We start from the raw sequence: 8,512 nt of genomic DNA on the forward strand, positions 1-8,512 counted from the left end.
GTTGAATGCAAGGAATAGGGACTTCCTCACAGGGCGATGAGCTTAATAGGGAGAGCCTCTCGTCTATGCGGGAGACAGTGTCAAAGCTTACATCCGAGCTAGAAGTAGCCAAGGAAAGAGAAAGGGCAAGAGATGCTCGATTCCTTGGTATGCAAGCTCAACTCAGAACTCTTCTTTCTGCTGGAGCTTTTCCGTTGCCCCGGTCTCGTGAGTCATCGCCAAAGGCTCGACCTCCAGGTGATCGTTCCTCCAGTCCTCCTCGTGATCGTTCCTCCAGTCCTCCCCGTGATCATTCTTCCTGTCCTCCACAAGAGCGTTCTCTATACCGTTTTGTAGATGAAAGTTCATCAGATGGTGATGATGATGTTGTAGAAAACACCCTTGACCAATACTTTGATATAATTTGAACTAGACTAATAGAACTAGTTTTGAATTAGATTGAACAATTTTTAACTTGTTGTAATTAGTTTTTGCTTGGTTTTGGATTGTGATGTTCAATTGAACTTTAATTTGTTAGTTTTAATGTATTAATTGGATATTTGGTTGTTGTTGTTGTTGTTGTTGCTGAATATTTGGTTGGATTTGTGGTGAATTAGGGGTTTTATGAGGTGAATTGGTGATTATTAGATGTGAATTGGGGGTATTGGTATGCTGTTTTTATTTGGCAGGTGGTGTAGCTACCAAAATAGGCATTTTATGGCAAAATTAAACCCAAAAAATTGACCAACTTTGATCGGTAAATAATTAAAAAAAATTAAATTTCACATTACCGACCAATGTTGGTCGGTTAATATACAATAAAATTCCCAGAATTCAACATTACCGACCAACTTTGGTGGGTTTTCTGCATACATTGTTCAGTTTACCGACCATCGTTGGTCGATAATTTTAATATTTAATTATTTAAAAAATATATATTTTTCATTACTGACCAAAGTTGGCCGGTTTTTTTAAATTTTAATAATTTATAAAAAAAAAAAAACATATTTTCCAGTACCGACCAACTTTGGTCAGTTTTTTTTGGATGATTTTGCCCGGATTTTTAGTAGGGAGTGGATATTTTCTAGTTGTATATTCTTATTCAAAAAAAGAAAAGAAAAGAATTTATTTATCCCTTTATTACAACTTTTAGCCTTGTGGTACTAATGGAACACAAATATCAAACAGCAGAAGCAAATGGATAATATTATTTGCATGTTATAAAATAACATAACACAAACTTTAATTATCAATACTATATCTAAACGCGTGACTAATAGTTTATATCCTAACAGATATTTTATCATCTCGAGCACCAATTCGATTGTCCTACTGCTACCTATTGGAAAGCTATGACAAACTCCTAGATTTTATATTTGTCAGGAAAAAAAAATGAGATAAGAAATATCAAAAGACAACAGAGAATAATTGATGAATTGTGATTAACGCAAAAGGAATAAACTAAGATCAGAAGAATAAGGTGAAATCGATTAACTTAAGGTTTAATTAAGAGTATTCTTTTCCACCACTTACGTTGTTAATGTTCAAGCTTAAGCAGTTAGCTACTCAATCTGCTAACTCAAGGGCACCAGCGTTTTTACACACAGAGCAAAAAAATATATGTAGAAGTCATTAAAATTTTGTAACTGATTTTGAAATAGTAATTTTAAAACTAATAAGTTCAATATTAAACCCCAAATAATTGAATCCAATTAAATCAGGAGAAGTGCCGAAAATTCAGAGTTGGAGGCTCGTCGATAAAAATAAAATCATATCTATCTTTAGCAGTAATTCCGTTATCGTCCAGCGGTTAGGATATCTGGCTTTCACCCAGGAGACCCGGGTTCGATTCCCGGTAACGGAAATTGTTTTATGTCTGTTTTTGTTATTTTTTGTACTATGCATGTAAATGTTTCCAATTAATCTCTTTTGGCTTTTCGTGGTCATATAAATGCATATATTTTGGACTCTATTTTTGGTATGGCACTTCACAACTGCAATATATCTTCTATCTTGTGATTTTTATCAACAAGAAATTTGTCAGACTTTATTCAGAGCAACATCTGAATAATCTCGAGCGAAATTTTAAACTAGTTGAGTAGAATTAACACAAGCTGATTGAGCATGCTTTTCTTTTTCTTTTTTGTTTTCCGCCTTTCTTTTCTTTTTAAAGAATGGGTAGTACTAGAGTTCAGAGGCGGCTTAACCCCCAAGCCACTAAAGCGGTTGCTTTAGGCCTCACAAAATTAAAGACCCCAAAAGCTACTCTTCTTATATATAATTTAAATATTTATTGTACTAATTATGTGGTCTTCTTTTTGTAGTTGGTTGAAAAAATTCTAATGAAAGTGAAAGGCAATTAAATCTGCACTTGCTTTAAACAAAAATATCTAAAATTATAAACAAGTTGAAGGCCTGGCATCTATTTATGGCTTGAACCGCCTCTATACTAGACTTTAGCTTAACCCTAATAATATTGGGTCGTTGCCAGTGAGATGATTGCTTTGCATTTCTCGCTAAAGAACATATAGCTTAATAGATAATTAATCTGGTATAACTATGCAGAATACAGGGTTGATGTGGAGAATGATCTTCCATTTATACATTTCTCAGTTTGCATAAGCTAAATTGGCTGTATCCATATGTCCTATATTGGACTATTTTATCACAAAAGACCATTTTCCGAGATTTATATCACAAAAAACTGTTACTTGTCCTCATCTCTTTTGGCCTATATGCTTTGAACTACTCATCTTGCCAACATCTCTTTTACATATATATGCACTAGAGAGCAAAGTGGCTGGCGGAGGTGGGATATGTTGGAAAGAATGAAGGGATTAGATGGTTAGGGAATTTTTGAGAAGCATTAGGATTTGGAGAGGGAGTTTCAAAAGAGGGTGTTTGAAATGAATAGTATTTGTCATTTTGTGAGGATCAAACATGAACCCGACTTTTTGCTTGTTGAATGTGAGCATAGGTTCCAATATAATGAACATGGATATTGTACAAGGAGATGAGCCGAGAGAGGTGGAGGAATTTGTTGAGATGGCCTTGAGCACGTAGTGGTACCATGCAGAGGCGGACCTAGGATTTTAACGCGACGGGGGCACAATAGTCTGTTCAATCAGTGCCTCCTAAAGGGTTTTAGCGTTTAGGGTGCTAAGCGATTTCATTTAACCATTTTTAAGGTATACACATATACATATACAAGATTTCTGTTGAAGTTTACGGGGTCCAGTGACCCCTCCACATAACACATAGGTCCACCTCTGGTACCATGACTACAGCTACACCATATTGGCTATGGCTTTTTAGGGTGCATTTTCAGCCATTTGGAAGTGTTGTCTGATTTAAGAGAGGAAGAGAAAGATTAGAAAAGAGAATCTTTGAACTTGCTTGCAAATTTTAAGTATATATATATATATATACTGTATTGAACTCAAGTCACATTAAACATAGTGATGGAATATATTCTTTTCCATGTAGGAAGTCAGAATGGTTGGTACCAATCCAATACTATACAATAATGAAAGACAATTACAAGCTAACGACTTTCTCAATTATATTAATGATTTTATATATGAATATGATTAATGTCCTCCTGGCCAATTAATACCAATACTGGCAAACAGAACACTACAACAATATATGGAGAAACTATTCTTAATTATACATCTCGAGTGGAAGGATGAGGCGATGGTGAAATGATTTGTTTTTTTCAACATCATTTAAAGACGAAAAATATGAATTCAGCTTAAAAAGTTATGGCATGCTTCTTTAACTTACCTAGTGCTTGAACTTGGAATCGTGCATTGACAACTATTAAGCAGGGGCGGACTAGTCAATCGAGTACAGGTTCAGTCGAACTCAGTCGCTTTGGCCCAATCTATATGTTTGTCTTAAAAAATTTATTGAATATATTTTTTTCTTATCTATACCATATATGAAACCTTATTACAAAAAATGTGCATAATTCCTAAATTACCCGTCCAGTCCACATTATTTCTACAGTTTTTGTACCAATCACTAAAAGCTAATTAATAGCAGTTGTATCTTCCTATTTATGCGAGCTAAATTTTAGGAGAAGAATATTCTGAACAGATTTGGCGTGAATATTCTGAACAGATTTAGGAGAAGAATATTAAAACGGAAAGGAGATTTCTGTTCTTCATCTTCATCTTCATCTTCATCTGTTCTTCCATATATTTTCCACCATTGATAACCATTAAAAGCTTGAAAGCTTTGAATTCAAATTTGGGTTTTCAAAAATCATTATTTGTTTGGATTGGGTGTCATTGTAAATAATTCGGAATATGTTTAGGAGTTTATATCTCAATTTTGAGGGGTTTTGGTGAAGATTAGACTTGGTTTTGACTGAATTTCAGATTGAAACTCGAAGAAGAAGAAGAAGAAGAAGAAGAAGAAGAAGAAGAAGAAGAAGAAAAAGAAGAAGACATATTTCCAGAAATTGTAGATAAATTGTAGATTGGGAAGACAAAAACTTCTAAAAATCTTCTACAATTATGTCGAAAATGTCAATTATGCTACAATTGAAATGGGAATTGGGATATTAAAATTCAATGTATCCATTTTGTAGATATCTTGTAGATAAATTGTAGATTATTTGTATTCTGATTGTAGATGCATTGTTTTCTGTTTTCACAAATCCAAAACGGCTAAAGCTTCTACAAAATCTTCTGCAAAAAACAGTCTACAATTTATCTATAATTTTTTTAATTTTTCTACAATTTATCTACAATTTCTGGAAATATATCTTCTTCTTCTTCTTCGAGTTTCAATCGACTGTGTTAACCAGTAACCTTCAGCCACTGCCCAAAAAAAAAAAAAAAAAGAGGTCAATGAAAATAACGATACATTGATGTTTTGTACGTGTAAATAGAGAATTGGTAAATAAGAACTAATCTGAAGATACGGTCGCTAAGTTAAGGTTTTTGGGGAAGTAAATGAGAACTAATCTGAAGATTATTGATGCTACTGTCCATCTCCAAGGGGGGGGGGGGGGGGGGGGGAGAGACGGGTAAAGATAAATGTGGGAAGATACGGTCCTAAATTAGCGCTTAATATAAATTCACCCTTAATTATATCCCTAATTTGAATTATGGTATATAAATGGTAATTTGGTATGCTGAAATGTAATTAACACAAACCTTAAACATTGAGGGTAATAAGGTTTCATATATGGTATAGGAAGGTAAAAATCGGTAACTTAAAACTAGTACCCCGAACCCATAAGCTTCAAATCTTGGCTCCGCTTCTGCTATTAAGGTGTTAGACTGCTATTAGTGAAAAGCTCGATTGTGATTGAGGTTTAAACTAGCTCAGCTTCTTCTTTTTTTAACATTAGATTTTTTCACGTCAATCCTCTGATTTTAACATGGCTTGTCTAATTTCCACTGAGACTAAGGTAGGATTTAGTTTCAGTACGTTAAGAATGTTATTGAGTCAAGTGATTAAAAGAAGGAAAGAAACAGTAAACTCGGGTAACGATTTCCAGCAAAACTTTAAATATAAAAAATAAAAAGTGAGAGAAAACAACCACTCCTTACGTTCCATTGTATGAATTCATTTGACAAAGGAATTAAGATTTTGGAACTTGTAGCCTCAAACGTGTCATCACATTTATGTTAAATTTTTTTCATATTTAAAAAGATTTTCTTTTTTAAGCAGAATAAAAAGGAAATAAATTCATATAAATTGGAACCGAGGAAGTATTAGCCATGTGTTGGCCACTAAAATAAATGCTGCATTTTATCTGGGCACTTCTCGGTGTTAAGACTTATTACTCCATGAATACTAGACAAAAAATTATGAAATATAAGGAACATGAAATCGTAAAACCAAAGTGAGGTCATAATTGAATGAAAAGATTAGAGAAATTGTTTTCCAGAGGTACCCAAAGCTAAGCAAGAGATTCAACAGGATTTGAACAAGAGTTAAGGAACACACTTATAACTTTTAATACGCTCAAGGAATTCTAAAATTATTTGAATTTCTATTTTATTACGTATTTATTAAAATCTCATGTGGCTTATTGTAAAGGGAGAACATGTGAGATGTGAACGATAAGGGTCGTTTGGTTCGGTGCAAGAATATCATAACATTATAATCTCACATCTTATATGGGTAGATAATACTAAATTACGAGATAGCTGTAATCCCAAATTTTATTAGGTAATTACGTGTCTTAATGGCCCATGAGTGTCTAAATTTTACGTAAAAATTGCATGGAGCACCCTATTCGGTCGCCCCCTTTTAATTTATACCCATTTTATTTTTCCTTTTGCATCCGTACTCTTTTTTTTTTTGCTAAAAGCATTTTAAAAAGACAATTTTGCCCTTCTTTAATAAAAGACAATTGACAAACTGCGGGACAAAAACTAAAGCATGTTTAGGCTGAAGGTTTACCAAATGAACTAAAAATCTTCAGCTTGTTTAGACTAAAGTTTCGGATAAAACTCAGGACAAAACTGTAGACTGCGTTACAAAACTTCAGCATGTTTTGGTATGAAGTTTTAGCAAATGAACTAAATAACTTCAGCATGCATTAGCACAAACTCTTTAGAAAATTACATACTGCAAAACAAAAATTTAAGCATGTTTAGCCTGAAGTTTTAGCAAATGAACTAAAAAACTTAAGCATGTTTAGTCTGAAGTTTTAGCAAATGAACTAAATAACTTCAGCATGCATTAGCAAAAACTCATTAGAAAATTACATATTGCAAAAAAACTTAAGCATATTTAGTCTGAAGTTTGAGCAAATGAACTAAAAAACTTAAGCATGTTTAGTCTGAAGTTTTAACAAATGAACTAAAAAAACTTAAGCATGTTTAGACTGAAGTTTTAGCAAATGAACTAAATAACTTCAGCATGTTTAGACTGAAGTTTCGGATAAAACTCATGACAAAACTGTAGACCGCAGGATATATAACTTCAGCATGCATTAGCACGAAGTTTTAGCTTCAATGAGAAACAACTTAATACTAAATTAGTATGAAGTTTTAGTTTCAACGTGAAACAACTTCATGCAAGTGTGATTCTGAAGATGAATCTGGATAAGTTTCTAATTTTTTGATAAAGCTGCTGAGAGAAGAGGAGGAGATCTTTTTTCACGAATAAAGTTGCAGATCACGCGATTAATGCGTGATGCAGGTTTTATATCTTTTGTCATGGGTGTAATTGTCATATTATTACGGGTTTTTTGTCAGCTGACTATCAAATCAATAATTTTTAAAAATTGAATACAGGTTAAAAAGTGTCACAAATATACGATACGCATGCAGGCCCCCCAAATTTTACTTGGCACGAACATGATTTGCGTGTCATTGAGCAAGATTTTATGACTTAATTTGACTCGATTTTAGAAACAAGCCTCCAATATGTCATCAGCTAATTCAGTGTGAAGCCTTCATAAAGCAAAAGCTCTGGAGCTCTACCGAACCTCAACAATACTAACACGAAAGGAATAGAACGATTTCGCAAATTGAAGAATCCATAAACTCTCATTTAAAAGTCTGTATGAACAGCTAATGTCAACTTACGTTGTCGTCCGGTGGTTAGAATATCTGGCTTTCACATAGGAGGACCCGGTTCGATTTCGGCGACGCAATTTTTTTTTTTTTTTCCTTTTGTTTTGCTTAACTAATGACTGGTGAGTATTGTTAAGTCGTATTGTTCTTGTTTAGGAAATTTATATGTTAGCAACTTCTTTTTACCATACCCGTTTTACTAGTGAAGCCACCGATATAGTAAGAAGAACTTGCTCCCTTTTAAAAATAAAAAAGAAGAAAATTTAAGCTAAGAATGTTCCATTTTGTTCTCATGAGGCTGTAGTGCATGTACTAGAGTCTAGAGGTATAAACATAAGTAGAAATAGCATTAGGTCGCTGCTTTTAGATGTGTTCTTCAAATTTTTAAAAAGTTTAGACAGATTTGTCAAACTTTAAATCGTTCCTCCTTCTCCTCTTTTCTTTTTCTTCTGACCTTCGAGTATGAAGTTTTGAACTATTAGAGCCTAATTTCAGATCTGAAGTTTAAATTGCTTAAACTAAAACCTCAGACCTTCAGGTCTAAAATAAGCCTTCGGTTGTTCAAACTTCAGACTTCATTGAAAATAAAGGCAAAACAATGTTTGAAGAAAATGACGTGTTTAGAGTTTACTCAGATTGTAGATAGTTCGATCACCACAAAGGAAATTCAAATAGAGTTGTATAAGAGTCCCTATTTCAACTTGTTATCCCACCCGACCAATTCTAGTTGTTGGACCATTTTTTGCTCTCAGCAGTTTGTTCTGGGCAAAGTACAGAAATAGCCATTTTTAGGATGTTATTTGGCAAAAAAAAAGTTGAAATTTATAAAGTTTTTAAAATTTAGTCGCCTCAGAATCAAACTTTAAGTTCAAGAATTTCTGCAGAATCATCATATTTTCAGGCTCTTAAAGAGTCTCCCGAGTAGCACACTAGCTTGAGTACCTACTATCTCCCACCCCAACCGAAATACTCTACTTACCAAAGCT

General features: G+C 33.6%; 1 non-coding gene across 1 annotated transcript; it reads left to right on the forward strand.

Moving 5' to 3' along the window:
• Nucleotides 1-1,771: 1,771 nt before the first annotated feature.
• Nucleotides 1,772-1,843, forward strand: TRNAE-UUC. The gene has a single exon. It is a non-coding gene; the product is annotated as a tRNA-Glu (tRNA).
• Nucleotides 1,844-8,512: the final 6,669 nt, after the last annotated feature.

The sequence above is a fragment of the Nicotiana attenuata genome, unplaced genomic scaffold, assembly GCF_001879085.1.
Source record: "Nicotiana attenuata strain UT unplaced genomic scaffold, NIATTr2, whole genome shotgun sequence".
Classification (NCBI taxonomy): domain Eukaryota; kingdom Viridiplantae; phylum Streptophyta; class Magnoliopsida; order Solanales; family Solanaceae; genus Nicotiana; species Nicotiana attenuata.